Source organism: Anabrus simplex, chromosome 4 (assembly GCF_040414725.1).
Source record: "Anabrus simplex isolate iqAnaSimp1 chromosome 4, ASM4041472v1, whole genome shotgun sequence".
Classification (NCBI taxonomy): domain Eukaryota; kingdom Metazoa; phylum Arthropoda; class Insecta; order Orthoptera; family Tettigoniidae; genus Anabrus; species Anabrus simplex.
Window position 1 is genome coordinate 284,325,082 of NC_090268.1, and position 26,462 is coordinate 284,351,543.

The 26,462-nt window shown below is 40.6% G+C and overlaps 1 protein-coding gene across 1 annotated transcript in view; it reads left to right on the plus strand.

The window, feature by feature from the left end:
* The first annotated feature begins 1,434 nt into the window (after positions 1-1,434).
* The window catches only part of Dg (Dystroglycan), a 532,981-nt gene continuing 507,953 nt past the window's right edge, over positions 1,435-26,462 (plus strand). Inside the window, exon 1 of the mRNA XM_067145542.2 lies at positions 1,435-1,845. The gene's annotated coding sequence lies outside the window, so the exon portion shown is untranslated. The remainder of the gene's footprint in view (positions 1,846-26,462) is intronic.

The window sequence follows — 26,462 nt, forward strand, 5'->3', positions numbered from 1 at the left end:
GTATTTCAGGGATGTTGAAAGTTTTCCGATCTTGTCTAATCTATTTGTACCAAAGCCTTGTTGTTTTTCACGTGAGTTGGCTCTGTGAATTATGCTACTTAGTCCTGATTCTTCCATCTTTCTATCTGTTCATAGAAACGGAGCGTTTTGATGATGGCCTACATTGATGGTTGTTGTTGAAGGTGTAGTTTCTTCGTTGGTTATGTGGTACCTTTCTCCGTTTATAAGTCCCTGAGCCTAGTCTCTTTGTCCAGATGACCTCTAGTTTCTGTAACTGTTTTACACTTTTGATGGTTAGAGTTAAAGAAGTCCTCTGGGACAACACTCTTGACATTGTCTTAAAATTTATAGCAATTCGCAGGGCGTGTAAGGGGTTTAATTACTTTAGAAATGCGCCTCATTTTTGCATCGATATGCATTTCGTCTGGTAAACTTTCCTTCAAGTTGTAGGCTTCATCGACTTATTATTCTTATTGATTTGGGCTGCTTCTGTGCGTAGGGGTGGTAGAACACATCCGTGGTATTCCCTACTGCCGTACAGTATAATGTGTCAGAAAGGGAATCCTAGTGGTTCTCAACTTGGGAACGTGGGTTGGCAACCACGGGCTCTCCAGCTAAGTCTAGCATTGCTTCCTCCTACTTGTGCTAGACTCCTTATTTTCATCTTCCCTATCTGATCTCCCTTGGTCAGCTCTTGTTCTGTTCCGCCACTGACGATATTAGGTTTGCGAGGCCTAGAGTCTTTTTATTTTCACGCTCTCTGTGGCTCTTGTCTTTCTTTTAACGATACTTTCATTTTTCTGAGTGTCGGATCTCTTAATTTTCCTCTTCTGACCAGTGTTGGTTGCCCAGTCGTATTTTATTTTTGATAAAATAATCACCGGACGAGTTGGCCGTGCGGTCAGGGACGCGCGGCTGTGAGCTTGCATCCGGGAGATAATGGGTTCGAATCCCACTGTCGGCAGCCCTGAAGTTGGTTTTCCGTGGTTTCCCATTTTCACACCAGGCAAATGCTGGCGCTGTACTTTAATTAAGGCCACGGCCGCTTCCTTCCAACTCCTAGGACTTTCCCAACGTCGTCATAAGACATATCTGTGTCGGTGCGAAGTAAAGCCACTAGCAAAATAATAATAATAATAATAATAATAATAATAATAATAATAATAATCACCACCACCTTCTATAACCTGTATCGTCCCTTGAAGGCTTCACGAGGCTGATTACTAGTACGTCACAGAGCGGCAGCAAGAAGCTCTCTTTCTTTGAATGTGCGAACGCGGGATATTCTGGTTGGTTTCTAATCAAACTCGTTACTGTGCGTTGGACCGGTCCGCCCGCAGGGCTCCCCCTCTCATGCTGTTCTTAACCAGTAAGGAATGAAGAGGTGAGTCATAGGGCCCCCTCCACAGTACGCTACGAGCCACGGTCTCGCTTGTATCCTGGCGGACAGTTCTTGACATATGCCCGGCATATGAACTTCTCGCTCCCGGCCGCGTCATCTCGTGACGTAAATCGCATCCGGTAGCCTGGTGAGCACGTACTGTGTGTTCTTTGATTTGTGTTTCCTCCGGAGAAGACTGGCCTCGTGAATCTTAACAACAGCCCTTCCTGAAGAGTGACCTGCTAGCATCACACTCGACTGAGCACATCTTTCTCCTCGTGTTGAGTTGTGTGTGTTGTGAATGTGCTGTGCTCTCTTATATGTGAATTGTTAGTGTGTGTGCTTTCTGGAGTAACATCTCGCTGTCCCTGTCGTGTGTACACTGAGCTTCAAAACACTTGCGGTGATCGCATCGCGTAGACCAACTGCAGGAACGAGAATTTCTCAATCCTTGTCTACTTAAGGTAAGTGACTAGCATTGCTGAGCGCCACCCAAAATATTTGCTACCTCTTTCAAGGAGCTTCGTGACATAGCTATTGGCTTCTGATCTAAGCGGCCGATGTTCGAATCCAGGCCAGTGTATGTGGAAGTGATGATGATGACGTTGATGATATGTTTCTACGTCCCACTAACTACGTTTTACGGTTTTCGGAGACGCCGAAGTACTGGAATTTAGTCTCACAGCAGTTCTTTTACGTGCCAGTATATCTACCGACACGAGATTGGCGTATTTGAGCAACTTCGAATACCACCGGACTGAGTCAAGATCGAACCTGCCAAGCTGGGGTCAGAAATCCAGCGCCGCAAACGTCTGAGCCTCTCATCCCGGCCATATGTAAATGAAATGAAAAATCACGTCCTAGTATTTTAGATTCCAAGTAAGGCTGAAAGACCCGCGGCAGTGATCGCAATGTCAAAACTCAATAAATAAATAAATATGTTTTTGCTTTTACGTCCCACTACCTACTTTTATGGTTTTCGGTACGCACCTTAGGTTTTCGAAGACGCCGAGGTGCCGGAATTTTGTCCCGGCACGAGGATGTCGTATTTGATCACCTTCAAATACCATCGCAGTGGGCCGGGATCGAACCTGCCAACTTCATCTCAGAAGGCCAGCGCTCCACCGCCTGAGCTACCCAGCCCTGCATGTCAAGAGTCTCGTAAAACGACTTGCTTACGTTCTTCCCCTTTGAAATTTCTAAAACCGCCTGAGGGAACTTTATTTTATTTTCTGAGTTAGCATGCGTAAAGATCTATGCATAGAATTTTAATTCATAATGATTGTAGTAAAACGAGCGAACTTCCGTGGCTCAGGCGGCAGCGCGCCGGCCTCTAATCACTGAGTTCCGTGGTTCAAATCCCGGTCACTCCGTGCGAGATTTGCGCCGGACAAAACGGAGGCGGGACAGGTTCTTTTCCGGGTACTCCGGTTTTTCCTGTCATCTTTCATTTCAGCAACACTCTCCAGTATAATTTCATTTCACCGTCAGTTATTAATCATTGCCCCAGAGGGGTGCGACAGACTTCCGCAGCCGACACAATTCCTATCCTCGCTGCTAGATGGCGGCTTCATTCATTACATTCCTGACCCGGTCGAATGACTGGAAACAGGCTGTGGATTTTCAGTGTAGTAAAACGAACGCTTCGGAAGAACTGTTTTCACTTTAGAGACACCAATTGTTGGGAATCAAAACCAGGGATAATTCGCTTTCCTATTGTTATAAGACATATTTTTCTCCGAAAAAGAAAAATCGTACTTTTTGGTACATGGCGATACTACCCGAAAGTCTGCATGCATTCTTGCTTTTTTTAAAAAAAATTAATTAATGACAAACAAGTGCCCTGATATTTCTATTAATTTCAATTCAGTGTTATCATAACAGAAGTAGATAAAAGTCTGAATAATTTTCCTACCGTGCTCTAGGCATTAGTGCCTTAGCTTCACTTCGGGATATCCTAGGTTCGATTACACAGCCTGAAATTTATGACTGATTTGAAAGACTAGAAATCTGTTAGTTCAGCCTCCCGTAACATAGTGTTTGAAACTATATTTTAATTTTTTTTTAGCTGTCTTTCTTGCATTTGTCGGCTGGTGCCGCGCTCCGTATATATTTCCCAGAAAGTCATTCAAGTATCCGTTTAAAAGGAAATCAAGCTTTGAGATTACCATGCGAGCGGTGAAACTGGTAGTTAAAAAGATTAAACTGGGAGAAGCCATGGGAATAGATGAAGTTGCAATAGAAATGATTAAGGCATTCGGATTGCAGTTGGCATACATACTAATCAAGACTATATAGGAAGATAAATAGATTCTAGAAATTATGACCAGTTTTCAGGAAAGGCGATAAGAAGGCGTCAGTTATCATAATTATAGAAGAATCACGATTATATTCCTGTCAGGGTTGTACCTTAAATCTGTAATACCAGTATTAATTACATTTTGTTATAAATGATTGATTTCATTGAAAGCTGCTTTCTTCAATCCCAGCTTACTGTCTTATGTAAAATACATCGATCTTTCAACTGTTCTAACGTTTCACTTTTTATGTCAAATATTTGTAACATAGGGTCAAAATGGCATACAAACTCTTTTTAAAGTGACATATTCATGACTTCGTAATCGAAAAGAAAACATTCATCACAATGTTGAAAAATTAACTTGAAGTTTGTATACTTCAGAAACACTCAAATGAAAACGTTCGTGTAGTGTATATAACAAGTCAGAGAACATGAATGTAATTTATTCAGTCTTACAGTTCAGTTATATATGTTGAATATCCCCCAATACCTATGTAGGCCTAGTAAAACATTATGCAATAATCTTTGTATTTATTCTAGTACTTAAGAGATTTACTTCAAACTTTTATAGCAAATATCCGCTGATATCAAGAAGAAATTCACGGGAATTACCTAAGAGAGATAAGTATTTAAAAATTCCATCGGAAGTTGCTTACGATTCTTAGACAAATGCGTCTTAGTGAATAGTAACAGAAGAGGTCGTGACTCCTCAGTCCTGGCGTTTTCATATTCCAGAGGCGCAGAAAACCAAAGATTGTTTGTGTGGCATTAAATGGGTAGCCAACACCAAGGAAATAATACTGGAAATAATTCAGAGATCACGTGGAAATGCAACTTCAAAACGGAATAGTTTCGAAAGTGAATAAACAGTCGTTTAACTCATTCTCATTATGAGACAAAACACGAAAATTCTTGGGGAATAGGCTATGACAAGGATATGATAGTAACATTTATAAATTTAGAAAAGACTGTGGTGTATTCTCAGAGCTAAGGTTTCGAGAAGTTTTGTAGGAAGGAATATTGGAAAAGAGATCGTACAGATGTTAGAATACATGTTCCTAATACACATTAAAATATCTGGGAATTGTCAGCAGAACCGGCCCAAGGTGATCCGTGCGACCGCACAGGGTGCGTGCCAGATGGGGCGTAAAAATAAAAGCGTCAGTAGCACCGGTTAGCAAATATGATTTTTCCCAGTTTCTGCTGATATATTTTCCTCTGATATTAAAAAAATTAAGTCGGAAAATGCCTCAAATAACTAAAAATTATTAATTAGTTAATAAATTATTAGCCTATATCATGCAAACTGTATAAACTGTACAATCTGCTTTCTTAGCCAGTGTTGAATTCCAACGTAGGGTCAGAGATGACATGAAACAATATGTTTAATGAATTGATTTACATTTTAATTATCGACTTGGTTTTTAATCAACCCCATTATGTAAATGAGTTTAATCAAGTTTATTCGCTAAAGCTTATTAAAACAAAATCAATATAAAATAAGCTGAAAGCGCTTCTTATATGCCTAATTTTCAAAATATTCCGGAAGGCCGGGTTGGGGGTATTCCAAGGCCCTCGGAATGGCTTGTTCTTCTTGACTGCCTTAAATTAGACCATGGTGTGGTGCGGGGCAGAAAAACATGGGTTCGCACGGGTGCCAAAATATGCTCAGACCTGCTTTAGTTGTTAGAAAAATTACTAGTATACGTTAGAATGCTTGGTTTTCAACCAAGAAGTTGAACATCGCCATGGAAACAACGATGCTCCGTCGGACATATTAGCTTACACTCCATGTTAATGTCATCAGTGATGAAATGCTTTGGCGATATGGAGTCGCAGTTATGTTGAGGGAAAGCGTGCTACGACGATACGGACTAGTACTTAGGGCTCATACAACGTCAGTCGCGGAGAGAGGTTAGGCTATGGAAAGGATGGAAAACACTCAGTAGGAAGACTGGAAGAGCGTTGGCGTACTATAGGCTACTATACAACGACTTGAAGATCACAGCCGTACAACCTTGCCAAGTGGTGACAGAAAGCCAAAAATCAGGATTCCACCACAAACGCAAGGAGGAGGAGAATATTTCTCGTCGGATGCTCTATCTGTACTTAACATCGCTTCGATATGTACTAAACACGACCTAATTTGTTGAAATTTTATTTCGAACGTCTCATAGGTGGTTATGATTGGTGGCAACCTTTAGAAGGACCAACTCTGTACCGTTCCGACTCCTTTGCAATCTATTGACATTTAAGATTGCCTAAATGAGAGCGATCTATGTCAAGATAACGATGACTGAGAACGGAAGATTACAACTCGAAAAATGCATTTTTGAGATTATACCCTCTATGTATCGCTTCGACCTCTACACACTCCGAAAGTGTTAGAACATAAAATCCAACGCACTCATGCTAGGAAGCACTTCTAACGGTTTTCATTGTTCTGACATTAGTCGCTTTGCTTAAATTCGAAGGGGTACATTTTGAGTTCTAGGCCTACCCCTTTTCCAGATTATAATAAATCATAAAAAATGTGTAACAAATATTTGAGAGGCAATGATGTAAACTGCTAAAACTTTGAACTCTTCTGAAAAATCATGGATTTTGAATTGTAACTTTCGTTCTCGGCCATCGATATTTACTGATATGGTAAAATATACCTCTTCCAGAGTGAAATTCTGGAGTTATGCTGTCTCGTAAGTCCAAAAGTTACTGAAGGGAGCATTATTATTATTATTATTATTATTATTATTATTATTATTATTATTATTATTATTATTATTATTAGACTCCGCGGATGAATGGTCAGCGTAACGGAATATCGCCTTAGAAGGTCCCAGGTTCGATTCTCGGGTAGGCTGGGGATTTAGCCGCATCTGGTTAATTTTCCCCGTTCGGGGGACTGTGTATTTGTGTTCATCTAAACGCACACGTCTTTATTTACATACATTAAACCACACAACCAACCGTTACAGAAACATGCAATAATAAAATATAGTGTACACACGCCCACGTAGAGTTTACGTCAAGAAGGACATCCGAACGTAAAACGTGGCCAAATCCACCACCTCGTGCCGACACCAAGTAATGGGGAAAAGCCCGGGAAGAAAGAAAAAGTATATTATTATTATTATTATTATTATTATTATTATTATTATGACGTCTTTTAAAAAGTCAAGCTTGTGATTTTCCGTGAAAGTTTATATCGTAATTATAGCCTCGAGACATCCAGTTTTACACGGAATCCGCACCACAGGAACGTACTTTTTGCGAGATTTGAAGCGCAGCCCCGTCGGTTATTACACCCTACTCACGTCTTTTACTCGTGATGGTTATCTACTTGCACTTCCCTTGATAACCACCGAGCAAGTGGCTGTGCAGTTTAGGTCGTATAGCTATCATCTTGCATTCGGGAGATAGTGGGTTCGAACCCCACTGTCGGCAGCCCTAAAGATCGTTTCCCGTGGTTTCCCATTTTCTCACCAGACAAATAATGCCGGGTCTGTACCGTAATTTAGGCCACGGTCGCTTCCTTACCCCTCCTATCCCTTTCTTATCCCATCGGTGCCGTTTATCTGAATCGGTGTGACGTAAAGCAAATTGTAAATATATATATAAATAGACAGTAACCGTCAACAGCGTTTTGCTCTCATCTTTGCACATGATCTGTACCGTACAGTGTCTCTCCTGAACTCACAATCACTTAAGAACAACCACTGTTGTATCAGGCATTTTTCTCCTTTAGTCTCTCCAAACTTTTGCGACCGCTCTAGGCGAATGTACTTGGTCCTTAAGAAAAGAATAATGGTGGTGTTTCACCACAATGGATGTTGGTTAAGTTTGAACCGCATCGGATCGAAGCTGCTCATTGCGTCGAGCGCTTTGTGGTTACTTATTTGAACAAATTTGCAATGCTGCCAGGCAAACTACAGCCCAATGGCTGAATATTCCATTGAATAGCTTGGGATGTTCGACCTTACGGGACATCTTTGATGTATCGAACACACATTTTCAAGCAGAAAAAGAGGATTTTTAGTGTTATGGATGACTTGTAGCATTTTTATAAAATCATGCTCTTGTTCATGATAAAACTGGTTTAATAAAAACACAAACCCAGAGTTCCGGTGAATTGTTTACGTGAAAAACGACCTGATCATACTGTTACTAATAGAACACTGTCTGATCCATCTAATTTAATTCAGAATGACCCTGTTAGTGCACACACATTCGCACAATTATATTCAACCATGAATAACCACACTCCACTAACTGCTGTCTATTTACAAAGTCTCTGTCCTTACAGCAGGTAGTTCGGCTCGCTGGTGTTACCTGAGACGGCGATAATCCTGATTCACAGCTCGCCTTTCACTTTCACTTCGCTTTGCACGTTCAATCTCTTCAGTCAGCAGCTGCATGCAGACAGGTTTGAACACAGTCTGTGAGCAGTCATGACACTATTGTTCCTAATCTGCCCTCAATTTATTCATTCTTCTTCTTTTTTATTAATTTATACATTTTTGTATTTTTTTATTTACCGCTTCAGTTTTGAAACATTGAGCGAAGAAGACTATATGCGTGCTACAAAAACGTGGTATACTAATCACTAGATTGTTGTTGTACAGAAGTCGTTTTTTACAAGTTGCCCTACGTTGCACTGACACAGATAGATCTTATGGCGACGATGGGACAGGAAAGGGCTAGGAGTGGGAAGGAAGTGGCCGTGGCCTTAATTAAGGTACTGCCTCAGCATTTACCTTGCTTGAAAATGGAAAGCCACGGAAAACCATCTTCAGGACTGCCGACCGTGGTGGAGTTCGAACCTACTATCTCCCGAATAGTGGATACTGGCCGAAATTAAGCGACGGATGCTATCAAGTTCCGTGTTTGGAAGTGTAACGCATATATTGGCATATTATACATTAGAGTATGCATAAATAATTAACCAGTAATATCAGTTGTAATAATTAATCGGAAATAAGTAATTCAGCATTAATTCTAATGTAAGTTGATATCAACGTTTTAAATCTTAATAATCTTAGTCAATTGATATACTAATTATTCAGATTTGTTACAAGATTTGGAAAGCCGGGCTGAGTGGCTCAAACGGTTGAGTCGCTGGTCTTCTGACCTCAACTTGGCCGGTTCGAAACTGGTTCAGCGCGGTGGTATTTGAAGGTGCTCAAATACGTCATCCTCGTTTCGGTAGATTTACTGGCACGTAAAAGAACTCCTGCGGGACTAAATTCCGGCACCTCGGTGTCTCCGAAAGCCTTAGAAGTAGTTAGTGGGACGTAATGCTAATAACATTATTATTAGACTCGGGGATGAGTTCCATATGGTAGTAAATACAAGGTGAGTTCATAAATGTTGAAACTCTTAATATATGGTGATTGGACGAAGTTTCTTCCCTCTTTTAGTCAATTTTGAGTGTATATCTGCAGGTACACTGCTGTCATTAATATCCCAGCACCACGAAGGACCCATGGTGTCTTGAGTTTCACAAGGCAGATTTACTTTGAAATGATTTGCATTTTACTCCCATTGTTCTAGGCACGGTGGCTCTAGGTCTGAACGTCACATAACGCAGAGTGAGCGTATCAAATAAATACGTCGCGATTTGTGGTCGTATTGTATTATTGTTTATTTATTGGTGGTCGCTTGGAGCCTTTTGGGAGACTACGATATTGTGTAAGACAGCTGTAGACCAATTTAGTCAAATTGTATGGCAGCACATTGCTAGCATGCGAGAGTCGATTGGGTGTTTAAGGAAACAGCACGTTCTTCGGAGTGCAGTCACCTGAACGAACTGAACCTAAAACTGCTGGGAAGAAACCAGTTGGTGCCCGATTTGGTGGTAAGCATAAATGCCTTTCGTAATAAACTAAGAAATGACCTTACTCATTTTTCAAATCGCCGGCGTCCAGCACAAGATGTTAAAGTGAAGAGATACTGAAATTTTCTGAATTCGTTGCAAATATTGAAGAAATTATGACCAGATTTAAAGAATTTGAAGAATTGAAATGCTACATCCAACTATTTATCAATCCTCTTGGTGCCAACATCGAGGAACAAGAACCTTCACTTCAGCTTGAACTGTGCGATTTGCGAAGTGACGTCTTCCATCGATGCTTGGCAGTACATACACATGTGTAAAGCTTCTACTTCTTCTTCTTCTTTCAAAATGAAGTTCTTCGAGAACCGCTACAGAAGTTGAACAACCGATTCTTCACTGATTCACCTCCTGAGACTTGCAACCACAAATATTGAAGTGGACGGCGAATCTTTGGTAAAATGCAGCAGATCGGCCCAAGTTTTCACATAGAACATCAATAATTTACTGTGAAGAAGCTTGAATTGTATGCTATGCTTTTTAATTACCAACCAGTACATGCTATTAAAGCGAAATAAAAGTTAAATTACCACTTTTACACTGAAATACAATTGTTTCCTTCTACGTCGTGTTAATTTAGAGATTTAAGTACAGTTAAAACGGTCAGTTATTTTTCCCTCTTGAAATATTGGTACAATTTAGTAAAAAATCACTGTACATGATGCAAGCCAAATAAGTTTCTTCTGAACATATTTTTAAGCAGGTGCCACAAATGTACGATGTTTTTATAAAAAATATGTTTCCTGTTCATAATTAGCCTAGCTTTATAAATCAAACATTTGTTACCAGGATGAAGCTATGGCTCTCTGGCACTGAGAAGTTGGACAACTCTGTACTAAATTGTCGTAAGTTCTCTTCACTTTTTCCAAATGCTACTCTTTAGTTCTGTGAAGTGCTGGGCCGAGTGGCTCGGATGGTAGAAACACTGGTCATTCGAACCCAAGAGCCCAATTTGGGGAGTGCGATCCAGGCTCAGTACGTTGGTATTTGAAGGTGTTCAAAAACGCCAACCTTGTGTCCGTAGATTTACAGGCACCGTGCGAGTTTGTTGCATGGTTCTTGTCGAATAGCTGTAAGACTGCATTCGAGAGATGGTAAGTTCGCAACCCACAGTCGGCATCCCTGAAGATGGCTTTCCATTCACATCAAATACTGAGACTGTATCTTATTTAAGGTTACAGGAGCTTCCTTCCCATTTGTTGCTCTTCCCTATCATTTCGTCGCCGAATTCGTGTTTTAGTGCGATCTTAAACCGCTAGCAATAAATAATAATTTAAGATTTACTGGGACGAAAAAACTCCTGCGCGACAAAATTCCGCCATCTCGGCGTCTCTGAAAATAGTAAAAGCAGTTGGTAGGACTAAAATGCAATCATATTATTATTATTATTATTATTATTATTATTATTATTATTATTATTATTATTATTATATTATTATTATAAGCCACTTATTAACGGCCGAGTGAAATAATATTCTTCGTTGCTTCAATGTCGCTGCACGGCCCTCATCTCTGGCAGCAGTTTCATAACCTCATTCTCAGGATCTAATCACCGAGTTCCATTACTTCCCCAGACTCCGGAAATAACTAAAATTTTCTCTCTGGACAGAAAGCTCTCTCGCGGTTATTACCAGCGACTCGTAAATTGATTTTCTTCTGAAATATTTTCTAGTAGCGTTAGGCCATTAAATTCATAATATAGTGTTGCATCCTCTTGAGAGAAAAGTCATTGCTCAATGCTAAAGAACTGATTACATCTTAAGACAGGAGTAGTCGCTGTTCTTGGCAGTAGAGTTAACTTATTTTAATTACAAATGTTATCATTGTATATGACATACACTTCCGTTACTCACATTACTTGGCATCTTTGTTTGGTACTGATAAAAATTGTTGTTTAACGTATTACAACACAAACGAACTTCTATTATAGGTTTTGTCTCTCCCTTTCCAAAACAATTATTTTTACTGTTCACTCTCAGTAGTGTTGCTTCAACTTAAGATGTTTGGGGTTTCGTGACCAACAACTCAGTCTGAAGTCTGACTGATAAAGCAAGAATAAATAAATGAATAAATAAAAACAAATCCTAAATTATTCCTGTTAAGAGTCTGAAAATAAATCCCGCCTGAAATGGTACACACCTGGCGAGTTGGCCGTGAGGTTAGGGCCACGCAGCTGTGAGCTTGCATCCGGGAGATAGTGAGTTCGAACCCCACTGTCGGTAACCCTGAAGATGGTTTTCCGTGGTTTCCCATTTTCACACCAGGCAAATGCTGGGGCCGCTTTTTCACCCTCCTAGGCTCTTCCTATCCTATCGTCGCCATAAGACCTATCTGTGTCGGTGAGACGTAAAGCAAATTGAACATATACATGAAATGGTACACACATACGTCTCTCTATCCGCCGATGTTCAAATCTGAAACTTGAGATACGCACAGATTTCCATTCGAAATACTCTCTTTGCGGAATGTTATGTTCTGTCTTAAATTTCCAATAAACTGCATATTGCACGAACTACACAGAGAAAGCCTGCCTACTCCTCAGCAAACCCCTAGGCTAGATCCAAACGTTAAAGGACTTAATGGCCCCCAATAAAACTCGACCCATGGGACACTACGTAAATTGCTTGCATCCTAACCCCACAACCTTGGGCGAGATAAACAGTGGAGACAATACACACTCTGATAATAACTAGAGCCACCTACCTACCTGCGGGTAAAATATTATTTTTAGTCCTCCCCAGAACTTTAGTAATGTATGGGGGGATGTAATAACAGAGTTAAACGTGACGCACCGAAAACACAGATTATCATGCTCATATTCTCGCGAGAGAGTAGCCCCAACCATACAGGAATCATTTTTATCAACAAAACAGGCAGAATCACTCCTATTAACATATATTAGGCACTTCGTTAGCAAGGATCAAGGGGGAAGTTTTCATTCCCCTTCCCTTGGGAAGGGGTTGGCCACCTAGAAGGTAACGCCTTCTCTCTGGCCAGGAGATTTGGCGGGTTTGGAAGATTGGTGGGGAGAGAGGGATGGAGATTTGTGTTAGTGTAGGAGTTGGGAGGGGGTCTCGACCTCTTGGCTAAGTGTTTTATTGATCTTTCAGTATATACAGTTATTTACAATTTTGAATTTTTTACATCCTTTTTTTGCAGTATTACAACAATGGTTATTTCATGTTTTTGTCTTCCTCATCTTCTTTCTGGGTTGTTTGTATGCTTGTGTTATTCATCATCATCATCATCATCATCTGTTTACCCTCCAGGTTCGGCTTTTCCCTCGGACTCAGCGAGGGATCCCACCTCTACCGCCTCAAGGGCAGTGTCCTGGAGCTTCAGACTCTTGGTCGGGGGATACAACTGGGGAGAATGACCAGTACCTCGCCCAGGCGGCCTCACCTGCTATGCTGAACAGGGGCCTTGTGGAGGGATGGGAAGATTGGAAGGGATAGACAAGGAAGAGGGAAGGAAGCGGCCGTGGCCTTAAGTTAGGTACCATCCCGGCATTCGCCTGGAGGAGAAGTGGGAAACCACGGAAAACCACTTCGAGGATGGCTGAGGTGGGAATCGAACCCACCTCTACTCAGTTGACCTCCCGAGGCTGAGTGGACCCCGTTCCAGCCCTCGTACCACGTTTCAAATTTTCGTGGCAGAGCCGGGAATCGAACCCGGACCTCCGGGGGTGGCAGCTAATCACGCTAACCACTACACCACAGAGGCGGACCATGCTTGCGTTATTACTAGTTACAATATAGGTTTGTGTTATAGTGGATATCCTTTACCCCCGTTTTTTTAAATAACTCTTTATTGGGGGGTTATTAGGATATTTACAATGAATGTTACTAATTTATGACATTTATGAGTTGATTACATTATGTACAGACAAGTTTTTACAGTGTGTACAATTTTGAAGTTACTGCAGTATGTACAGTTGTTATTAGGATATTTACGATATTTGTTACTAGTTTGTGATATACATGAGTTGATTACATTATGTATAGAAAGATTTTTACAGTTTTTACAATTTTTGCAGTTATTACAGTATGTACAGTTGTTATATGATATTGTTTACAACATTTGTGGATTTTACGTTATAATTCTGTTGTTTTTGTACAGTATTTACAAATTCAATGGGTTATAATTCTTGCCCTTATGTTCAATGGGGGGTCTTGTATTTGCTGATGTACTCTGCTACTGAAACATAAGTAATACAGATTAGTAAAATTGCTTTGATTTCTGCTGACTGGAGGGGGGAGGAGCTCGGTGGGGGCTCATCTCGTTAGCAAACGACTGTTCTCTTCCAAAGAGGCATTTCCCTATAATTTTAGGAACAATAATATTCCATTATCTTCCTATATCAGTTGGAATGTAATAAACCCCAACGCCTCAATCCTATAACACATTCAAGCATTTAGCATGGATATAATTAACTAATCCATGTTCGATTATGAGACTAATGGTAATTAATATTTAGCTCGATAACCATCAGTCAGTCTCCATTCTATATACGGTATAAAAATGAAATGACGTATGTCTGTCTTTCGAAATGACATCACGTGTGCCGGGCTGAGTGGCTCAGACAGTTGAGGCGTTGGCATTCTGAATCCAACTTGGCAGGTTTGATCCTGGTTCATTCCGGTGGTATTTGAAGGTGCTCAAATACGTCAGCCTCGTGTCGGTAGGTTTACTGGCACGTAAAAGAACTCCTGCGGGACTCTGTTCCTGCACCTCGGCGTCTCCGAAAACATTAAAAGTAGTTTGTGGGATGTAAAGCAAGTAACAGTTATTATTATTATTATTATTATTATTATTATTATTATTATTATTATTATTATTATTATTATTATTATTATTATTATTATTATTATTATTATTATTAACACCACGTCTAATCCACAGTGCGGAATTTGTATCAAATTTGGCACAAACATTCTCAAAGAGAAATGTCAATAACTGTGCTGTATTCCAAAACATTGACCTGAAAATATATAATTCAGAAGTTATGTTTAAAATATCCCATAATGGCTTAAAATTAGATGGTGTCTTTCTTTCTTTCTTTCTTTCTTTCTTTCTTTCTTTCTTTCTCAATCACGCATAAACTTATGGACCGATTAAGCCTAAATTTAATATGGATATATTCCAGTTACTCAGTTCAAATATATCCTATTCTGATCGCTCAGTAATTAACCTCTTCAAATTGGCGGCAATTAATATGTAGAATTGCACATGTTATATCCGCTAAAATTCAAAATAGTTAATCGTACCACAAAATAAGCATACAGTATGTACCTGCCATCATTTCTTGTTGGCCACTAAAATTCAAAATCGTTAATCATACCACAAAATAAGCATATGTACCTGCTGTCATTTCTTGATGGATACAGTTATTTTGCATCCATCTCATGGCGCAGGCCAGAGCGAAGTGTAGCTTTCACTCAAGTCCCAGTCTCATCCATGGCTGTGACAATATGGAAGCTGCTGGGGTATGGATGGTGTTGAGTTATGACATTCAGAGCACAACCAGTGTGTGTGAGTGTTATGAAAAGTGCTGCTCATAGGGTTAGTTGTACTACAGTAGCATTTTCTAGTCCAGTGAGGAAAGCAATGCTAAATGAACTCGCTCCTCATTTTGCGTAGTACGCCTCTTTTTGGTGCTGCCATTGATTTTTGTGGTTTTTCTATAAATGCATAGCCTTTGGTGGTGCTATCTAAGGATCCAACCAGCCTCTGGGTTGGTAACCTAACAGACTTAAATTCAGCTATTTTTTAAAAAAGGTGCCATTTGCAACTCTAATTGTTTTCCAGGAAATTGCGCTATTAGCACGCGTTCCAGAGCCTCTGAACCTAATTAAAAGAAACATTACTAGTTGAAGTATGCTATGTCTCTGCTACTTACAATCTTATCCGCTAGATGGCAGTTTTGCTGCATTAGTAAAAACTAACCCGTCAATCGCGGATACAAGAGGTAGTCTAAAATAAATTGTTACTTTTGAACTCTCAATTGGCGAGAAAAGGATTAAGTGAAGAGCTGATTTTGACATTTCTTCCACTTACTTATGCCAGGTGTTCCCTTTCCTCAATTTCTTGACATCTTGACCACTTTGGTGTTTAATTTTACCGCATTCATATTGCCTTTTCTCCCGTAAGAATTCCTCAGGACGCCCGAACTCTTCTTCAGCAATGGGGCTGTGACCAATATGTTATGCCCCTTCAACAGATGATACGCAACAGCAGCATACTGTTTGAAGAGGTCTGTCCAGCAGTAATCACGTCATTCTAGTGATCCTGGCAACACCAACTCTATGAACTTCATTTAAAATTGATTTTGTACATTCATTCTAATAATTCGATATATTTGCATAACATTATGGGAACTTGAGCTGTGCTAAAGCTCAAATCTGTCCTCTTAGAGAAAATATTTCAAAAAAGGTATGGAAGAGATAAATTGTCATTACTAAAAGTCTTTTAGAGGTTGGTATACCTTGTATTAGGCCCCTGCATCAATTCGGACTCTCTACTCAGCGCCATGTTTCTGCTAATAGACAGTACAATATTTACGCAATTCTAAGTTCATTATATACATTAACACAGAATATTGTTGAACCATACTTGTATTATACTGCATAACCAAGAATACTTTTACGGTTGTCAGAGACTGTTAGGTGTATGAAGAATTAAGATAAATAGTTGTTTTAACTATTTATCTTAATAGTTAAAATAACTATTCGCCTCCGTGGCTCAGCGGCAGCGCGCCGGCCTCTCACCGCTGGGTTCCGAAGTTCAAATCCCGGTCACTCCATGTAAGATTTGTGCTGGACAAAGCGGAGGTGGGACAGGATTTTCTCCGGGTAATCCGGTTTTCCCTGTCATAATTCATTCCAGAAACACTCTCCAATATAATTTCATTTCATCTGTCATTCAGTAATAATTGCCCCAGAGGTGTGCGACAGCCTTCAGCAGCCGGTACAATTTATATCCTCGGCGCTAGATGGGCGCTTCATTCATTCCATTCCTGACGCGGTCAAATGACTGGCAACAGGCTGTGGATTTACAGTTGTTTAAAGACTTAACCTCCATTGAATGAACCCAAACTTCAGATATAATGTAATTTAAAACAAATTTTAAGCCAGTGTTTGACGCAACAGTCTTTAACAGTAGCTAGGTTTCACTCATAGAACTTAACCTCACTGTTTCATTATGTCAATCGGAAGGAAAGAATCCTTTCGGATGAATTGGATAAATATATCTAAGAATTTCATTCAGTAAGTAACACATCTTTCTTCTTTTTATTTTCTCATTTCTTCTCAAACAACGAAGGAAGGCTGTGCACACCTAAATCCAGAGGACAGGTATGTATCCTGCTCATAGAATTGCACTCGAGCTAGCCAGAAGGGTGCAATACATACACACACGTACATTATAACCTTACGCCTTTCTTCTTTTTTAAGAACAATTTGTTTTACGTCGCAGCGACACAGATAGGTCTTATGACGACGATGAGATAGGAAAGGCCTAGGAGTGGGAAGGAAACGGCCGTGGCCTTAATTAAGGTACAGCACCAGCATTTGCGCTGTGAAAATGGGAAACGGCGGAAAACCGTCTTCAGGGCCCGACAGTGGGGCTCGAACCCACTATCTCCCGAATGCAAGCTCACAGCTGCGCCCCCCTTTCTCCTTTCAGCATTCTGTCTGCAAGCCTCTGCGAAGTATATATCTCTACAATCCTCCATTTATATCTAGCTTCGTGACCTCATTTAGTTCCACATCTTTTATCTTTCAGTCATTAATCATAATCATCTTTAGCCCCCTCTGCCTCTCTTACCCTCAATAGACGAGGCCATTATTATCCATGCAACCTATCCTCAATTCGCCTCGCATGACCACACCACCGAGGCCGGTTTTACATAGAGCTTCATTCATTAAGTTCATTCCTGACTTGAATTTTAACTTGAAGGAGGACTTAAATGTTTCGTCTATAATTACGAATACATTAAAATGAAATGAAAATCCACAGCCTGTTTCAGTCATTCGACCGGGTCAGGGATGGAATGAATGAAGCCCCATCTAGCGGCGAGGATATGAACCTGTCGCACTCCTCTGAGACAATGATTAATGAATGACAGATGAAATGAAATGATATTGGAGAGTGTTGCTGGAATGACATCTGACACGGAAAACCGGAGAACCCGGAGAAAAACCTGTCCCGCCTCCGCTTTGTCCAGCACAAATCTCACATGGAGTGATCGGGATTTCAACCACGGAACCCAGCGGTGAGAGGCCGGCGCGCTGCCGTCTGAGCCACGGAGGCTTTATGGGTAGGCCTACATTAAAAATAGTGCTACCTTATTGAATTATATTTTCTTTATATCCCAAACGCTAGGCCACAAATAATTACAATAACGCATACTGACCTACAATACAAAAGGTTAAACACAACGGTGACCTTTAGATAAATCAAAAGTATCCACAACTTGATCTCACAGACAAATCATGTTTGCTAGTAGTATTGCAGGAGAATTAATGAATTAAATTAAGTTTGGCCTGGAAAGTTCTTCTACATCTCTGTTCGTGAGCTTGCTTTATAAAACACGAGCCTTTGAAAGTTTTATTTCATTACTACTGTAGAATTAGTAGCCTTATCTCCGAACTTCAGGCTCTGGGAGTATTTACATTCTAATCGCGGCACACATAAGGCGGGAAGAGAAGGGTGGAAAATTGTTTAATACTTTATGATACTGTAGGAGCAGTTCTTCGTTATATTTAACAAAAACCTGAGTTCGATTATACAGGAATAAAGTGATAGAGATATAGCTGCCGATTTTCCATCCTAATGACGGAATATTGGGTGACTGCAGAATAGAATTTTCGGATAAGCTCAGTGTCGTAGTCTGATATTCGTCAGGAGGGGGGGGGGAAGAGTTCATTTTTAAGACTGTTTATCCAAATGAAATTTACTCGCATATTATTATTATTATTATTATTATTATTATTATTATTATTATTATTATTATTATTATTATTATTATTATTCGTTCGACTCCTTGGCTGAATGGTCAGCGTTGTGACCTTCGGTTCAGAGGATCCGGGATCGATTCCCGGCCGTGTCGGGGATTTCAATCGCGTGTGATTAATTCTTCTGGCCCGGGGAGTGGTTGGTTGTGTTTGTCCCAACACTCTCCTCCTGATATTCAGATAACAAGCCATACTACCAACTACCACGGAAACATGCCATAGTGATTACATCCCTCCATATAGGGTTGCGTCAGGAAGGGTATCCAGCCGTAAAACAGGACTAAATCCACATGTGTGACACAGTTCGCACCCGCGACCTCGCAAGGTGTGGGCAAAGCGGTAGAAGAAGAAGAAATTATTATTTTTTTATTTTTTTTATTTTTTTTATTTTTTTTATTTTTTTTGCCGCAAGTGTTACTTCGAATGTGAGAAACTATCAAAGAGATAGGATGTTTTCTTTCCAGCCCTTTACCCAATAATCTACGGTCAGCAATCGTGTGGGCTGAACCCAGTTTTGCGGATAGATGCCCTCCTGTCGCCAAGCCGACGTGCAGGGACGTCTTGACTATTGGGTGTTTCCGTGGCGATTGATCGTGAAATACTGTTCACTACCTGATAAAAAAAATGAAGTACACAGAAGGGGAGGAGGAAACGAAATGAAGCTTCACGTGTTGAGAGGGAAGGTGAAATTATTTCAGTGATTGCAAAATCTAGTCAAATGTACGAAGAACTTGGTAGTACAACCCCACTAACCAGTATGAGGTTGCACCTTCTCTGGCCTGGATCCATGCACTGATGCGGTTGTGAAGGGTGTCATAAAGCCGTTGTATCCTCTCCTGAGGCAAGCTGGCCTTCAACTGTTGTAACTGGTGCTTGATGTCCTGGATACTGGCACTAGGACGGAATTGATTTCCAAGCTGGTTCCACACATTTTCTATCGGGGACAGATCTGGGGATCTTGCTGATCACGGGAGTACCTAAGCATCACACAGACAGTTCATAGAAACAAGTGCCGTGTGCGGACGAGCATTGTCCTGTTGAAAAATGGCACCACGATACTATCGCATGAGAGGTAACTCATGAATACGCAGGAAGTCCGTAACGTACCGTTGTGCCGTCAGGGTTCCCTCAATCACTACCAGCCGTGACCTGAAGTACTCGATGGCTCCCCAGCCATGACGCCAGGAGTAACACCGCTGTGCATCTCCAAAACATTGGAAGAATGGGACCTTTCCCCAGGTCGCCGCCATACTTGCAGACGGGTTCGTGCAGAACTGCGATTCATCCCTAGTCCGTGCTTCGCGGTTACGGCACGACTCCAAACACAGCCGTTCGTGTTGTGGTGTTAAGGGTAGCGTACTCATGGGACGGTAATTCCCTAGTCCGGTTGCTGCTAGTTTCTGACTAAAGGCGGCTACACACGTTACTGTATAACTGTGCGATGTAACTGCAACGATGAACTGCGCAGTAAAACTGAATAACCTATAGCCTCCACACGGTACAAATAACTGCGTCGATCGACAGAACTCATCAGACATGTATCAAAGCAACGGACCATGATGACGTACTAGCGGTGTTGGGCCTATGTGTGTGTATAATGAAAAAGCAAAAGAAGACACGCAGCGTGTGTCCTAATGATTGGCTACTGCAGAGAAAGCAATATTTACACGTAAATTTATTAAATGAGTTACGCTTCGTACCGAAGTTGGGGTCTGTTGTTCATATAAGAAGTCCAATAGATGAAAGTACCACAGACACGGAGTGTATATCTCGTCAGTGGCTCACCCCGTTATTTTAGATTGTGTAACTTTGTTTAACTCCTTTTTGTAAGAACTCCTAAGATTATTAATCTTCTTTACAACTACGTTTATGTTGGCTTTTCAGTCATTTAATTTATATTTTGCAATCACTTTACTGTACGCGGCGTCTGTTCTGTTCCGATTGTGATAATCTTTAGACTTTGTTTGCCAGAGACAAAATTCATTTCTATAGCATTCAATGAAAGCTTCTAAATGCTCACGATATCCGCTTTGGTCTTCCTGAGACATTGTTATGATAACTAACTTAACGAGTGACTCACTTGAACTGAGCAATCGGCAGTCGCCACGGTCCACACGTTGCGATAAAACTGTGCAAACGCAATCGACACAGTTTTATTGGTTAGAAAAATGAACTTGCTCCGACGAACTGTGCAAGCAGAAATAACTGCAACGATTTACCATCCACACGTGAGATAAATCTCCGCAGTTTGGTTGGTGCAGTTAAATCGCACAGTTATACAGTAACGTGTGTAGCCGCCTTAATGGTGCGGGATGACACAGAATGTTGCAGGGAGTCCATTACTTGTTCTTTGTTGGCAGGTGCAGATATGAACGGGTTGTGCTTAGTGTACAATATGGCGATCCTCTCTCGTGGTGGTCAGACGTGGTCGATCGGAACCTTAACGACAAGTATGCCTACCGTCACGTACCAATGCAGTCCAACATCGGGCCACTGTCACATCCGAATTCCACACAAATCTGGATATTACACGATTCGACCAGCTGGCCAAATGGAGAGACACACAATTAGGCCACATTCAAACTCTGTCAGTTGCTGATAACGCTGTCTCACACGCGTTCGCAGCATCTCCGTGTCTTTCACAGGGATCACCGAACATCTGACGCTGTCCACGCCCCTTATATATCCTAACAGGCCTGGTAACAAAACTAAACTCGAACAACACTAATGCACTTTCGTGGCCATTATGTCTGTCACAGAAAATTGCAACTCTGTCTCCAGTCATTATACTGGGTCAGGAATAGAATGAATGAAGCCCCTATCTAGGGGCGAGGATAGGAATTGTGCCGGCTGCCGAAACAGTCGCACTCTTCTGGGGCATTGATTAATGAATGAAAGATGAAATGAAATGATATTGGAGAGTGTTTCTGGAATGAAATATGACAGGGATAACTGGAGTACCCGGAGAAAAACCTGTTCCGCCTCCGCTATGTCCAGCACAAATATAACATGGAGTAACCGGGATTTGAACCACGGAACCCAGCGGTGAGAGGCCAGTACGCTGCCGCCCGAGCTACGGTGGTTCCTGTTCCGGGGTATCTGTGGAACGCAGAGGTGAAAGAAGGTGCCGGGAGGAATGGGTCTAACTACAAAGTCAACTTAAAATTTCAACAAAGATTATATTTTCTTTTCTTTTTTAGAATTTCAAATATCAACGAATAACAATATAACAGGTCCCATAGGCAAGTTAGAAATGAGTCAAATAAAATACAAGGTAGTGAATTCTACAAATCCTGGGCTTCAAGCCCCTCGCTTACATTCCCTGAACTACACGCTCAAATTTACAAAGATCATAACTTTACTTAAGGGCAGAAATCCCCTAATACATGGAGTCCTTGCTCCAGCAATTACAATATCAGGCCTCCCAGAGACACTTTTACAACTCTTGAAAAGAGCTGACACGCTCTCAGTTTTTCAAGCCTATTCAAGGCAATATCAGACCTTACAACTACTTGCCATCAAGGCACAACTTACACAAATGAAACGGGGGTATCTCGTACCCAACCTACTGGGCCTTGGCAGAAAAGAACAGGTTAAGTAAATGGCCCGAAACACCAAGTTGAATGGAGGCGTGTACTTGCTCTTTTAAATATGCATTCTTAAAACCTAAAAGGCATTAGGCCGATGACACAGGGGCTATTCCCAAACTATGGAGGTGACTCGTATAAGAATAATTTAAGACATTACAGAAATGAAGAAAACCAGTTACAAAACGTAGTCACCTCAAACCAATATGAAGGGTAGCTCGAGAGGGTAAATTACACTCTATCCCCCAATTACAGTTTCAGATTTTATGAGGTTTTTACATAAGCCGGCAGAAAATTACATTTTAGAAAAGTAGGTTACCTGGTAAAAGTTTCGGACCTTTCCCGCGGGTTAAACTGCTGAGCTAGCAAGAAATAAAGATGTTAAACGGTCATTACCTTGCTGAAGAACTGCTGCTTGATGAAAGAGGCACCTCCCGCCTCCTGCTTCACATACACACACACACACACACACTTAGTTAGATGTTGATCAAGTGGCCAAGAGCCGTGAAAATCCGCAGTTTATAAACCCTCGGGGAAAGTTCGAGACCTTTCATGAATAATCAAGCCACACCCTCTTACTTTTATTGGCTAGCGTAAAGTTACACACCAAATCGAAGAAGAAACCTGTGATAGGCCAAAAATTAATTACAGAAATTAGGGATTGGCTGAATTCAAAACTGGCGGATAGAAAATACCAATATTGCCAACGCAAAAATGAATGAACATAATTTAGTAAAGAACAAACTTATGAATACAAAATTTCTTCAAATAAAGTTCCTTCACTTCGCACCAGGGTGCATGATCATAGTTTTGTAGTGACATCTGTTGTAGAAAGTTCAAACTTCTTGATAAATGGTAACCAAAACATGTTGAAATACTCACAGTCCTGGAGGTTTCACAATCACAAAATTAAGGTAGTGACATCTTCTGAGTAATAAAAGTTTAAGTAGGTCTAGTTTTAAGTTCAGTGTTTCTCCTGTAGAGGAGGTTTTAATTGGCGCACTGTTTAAATGTGCGGCGTAGAGGTGTACCGCCCGGTACAGTTCCCAATTGCAACACTAATAATTGAGTATGTACCCGCCGATGTTGTGTACGTGTGCAAAGTTACACTGACATGCGAACATTCCCTCGGGGTACTTCAGATTATTATTATTATTATTATTATTATTATTATTATTATTATTATTATTATTATTATTATTATTATTATTATTATTATTATTATTATACATTTCATTTTAAAAGTTCAAATGCTCAAGTGATTAACCCAGTACCTCCACCCCATTATGCACGCCACTAGATAAACTATTTTTAGACTGTATAAATAGAATAACCTGAAAACTAAGCTACATTTAGAAATGATATCGCGTTTCCCAGAGGGATTCGCTGCGAAAGCTGCAACACCCCAAGCTCGCAACTACTACATTAGATGTAGTTCATTCCAAGGAATATTTTTTATTCACTGCAAACAAATGTTGCAATAGTAGCTTCTTTCACTTCCTAGAACACCTCAGTTTCCATCTTAGGCTTTAAAACTGTAGTTGGTGGTATTAATTTTGTAATTAAATCATCTTGTGGTTCGGATTCCCGACACAATACTAGGCAGTTGGGGAGTGATCATAAAATCACAAGCATTACAGTCACGTAAACTCAGAAGAACATTTAACAGGGACCTGAAACGCTAAAATGAGTTCCAAAATCCTCATCGTTATCGCCACCGTCGTCAGCTACTGTTCGAGAGAAACGTGGAAGTAATACGATTTTACGGTCAGCAATGTATATAATGTATATATTGACACAAATGAGAAATGTCCGAACAGTAAATACTAACAATTTAATTATTAAAAATCTAAGAGCTGGGCTGAGTGGCTCAGACGATTAAGGCGCTGGCTTTCTAACCCCAACTAGGCAGGTTCGATCCTGGCTCAGTCCGGTGGTATTTGAAGGTGCTCAAATACGACAGCCGCGTGTCGGTAGATTTACTGGCACGTAAAAGAACTCCTGCGGGACTAAATTCCGGCACCTCGGCGTCTCCGAAGACCTTAAAAAGTAGTTAGTGGGACGTAAAGCAAATAACATTATTATTATTATTATTATTATTATTATTATTATTATTATTATTATTAAAAATCTAAGCTTGTAGTTAAGTGTGGCTGTCGATATCGTGATCATGGTCATGGGTCCTGATAGTTCATTTCAAAAATCCCACATGCATTGATCGATATCCGAACTGCAGCCACTCAGGTGAGAAACTAGTACTATGCCTCAAGGCTATCACGCCCACTAATTGCATTATTATTATTATTATTATTATTATTATTATTATTAAGAAAGAAATTGTTTGAACTGATTAGCTGATCAGTCTGAGAGTTAAACGATGTTTAACATATCCAGTGAGAATGGTAAACATTAGATAGATGACCTTGTTCTGTTGCATTAGATTAACACATCCTGTACCAAGTAAAATCCTTGACAACTTTGCGTTATCTGGATTAAGTGCGGAATACTTGCGCAAACATTTGCTCAGTTACAAGATAGACAATCTCCTGAAAAGTACTGAGATATTTTTGTTCGTGCTTTCTAAAGGGCTGTTCCAACGAAAATATAATTTGCAGAATATACATATTGCACAATTATCATGTTAAAACCGTGCCAGTTGGCCCTTCCATTTTCCATTAAGTTTGGTAGATTTCTAGTAATGTTGATCATGGCTAATTTGTGGAAGAGTACAATCACTGCTTCAGTCTTTCTTTAATCCCCAGTCCATTCAGGACTTAGCTTGCATTCGGGAGATAGTGGGTTCGAACCTCACTGTCGGGAGCCCTGAAGATAGTTTTCCGTCGTTTCCCATTTTCTCACCAGGCAAATGCTGGGACTTTACCTTAATTAAGACCATGGCCGCTTTCTTCCCACTCCTAGACCTTTCCTATCCCATCGTCGCACCTATCCTGAGGAAGCTGAGAGCTACAAACTGGGGTGCAAAGCCACATGTTCTTAGAACCACTGCATTGGCTCTGTGTTACTCTGCTGCAGAATACGCATCCCCTGTGTGGTATAGATCATCCCACGCCAAGACTGCGGACCCTGCCCTGAATGAAACTTGTAGGTTAATCACAGGATCCCTAAAACCTACCCCTGTTGAGAAGCTATACTGTCTTGTACTTCGTCGAGTAGTCGCTGCTGATCAAGAACGACTGAAGTTTGAGAAAGTTGAAACTCACCCACTGTTTGGCCATCAACAATCTCAATTTAGGCTGAATCCTCCAGACACCAAAGCCTTGAAAGAACCACCATATAAGGCAAGACTTTCCTTGTGAAAATCTAAGCAGCGAGACTGGATGGAGCCGCGTGAACAGTGTTGCCAACCCATATTTTCTCCGCTTAATTTTAGTTGAATATCCGCTAAATTCCGCTAAATTTCGGACTGAAGAATAATAGCATATACCAGCTATTTTGGTTAAAGAGATTAACTCAAAACTCACTAGTTTCAGAACAGGAGTTCATCTTCTTCTCCCCGCACTATATGCTCTGAAGCAGATGTTCTGGGTTGAGGTCCTACGGTTTCATCTGAAGCTACATGGTGTGATAGTACATATATCACACCCCAGAATTATATGTAGAACTTAGAGATATTATTGTCAGTATTCCATTTATTATTATTATTATTATTATTATTATTATTATTATTATTATTATTATTATTATTATTATTATTAGTATTTCATTTATATATTTTGCCATTTATATTGGTAAGCTGGAAGATATCCACATATGTAGGTATGAGTAATTTGTTTTGCACGAGTGGGAAAACATTGCTTTAATAACTCTGGTAATTTGAATGAGTCATCTGGCTACCCCAGTGTTTGTTGATGTACTTGTGTCAGGAAATTCCATTAGTCATGTATATATCCCAGCCTGATGAGATGAGCTTGTTGTTGTACCAGGGAAATTTGATGATTCATGTAAAACTCCCGAGTGTTTGTTTATAACTTGGGAGAAAGAAGAGGTTGACTCATGATTGGCTGGCAAGCACCAATCCAGACGTATCATCTGAGAGGAGGGGGATGTTGATGTCTATAAAGGTTGATCATACGGCAGCAACCGTGGAGACTGTATAAGACATTGTAAGAGACATTGTAAGGGTGATTGTAGAGGTGATGGTAAAGGAACGAGAAGGAAGACAACTACTACAACTACAAGCAGTAACACTGTATGAAGGAACGACAACTGACACACTGTACGAGAAGGAAGTAGTGCTGATACACGGTACTGGAGTGACACGGCTGCAATG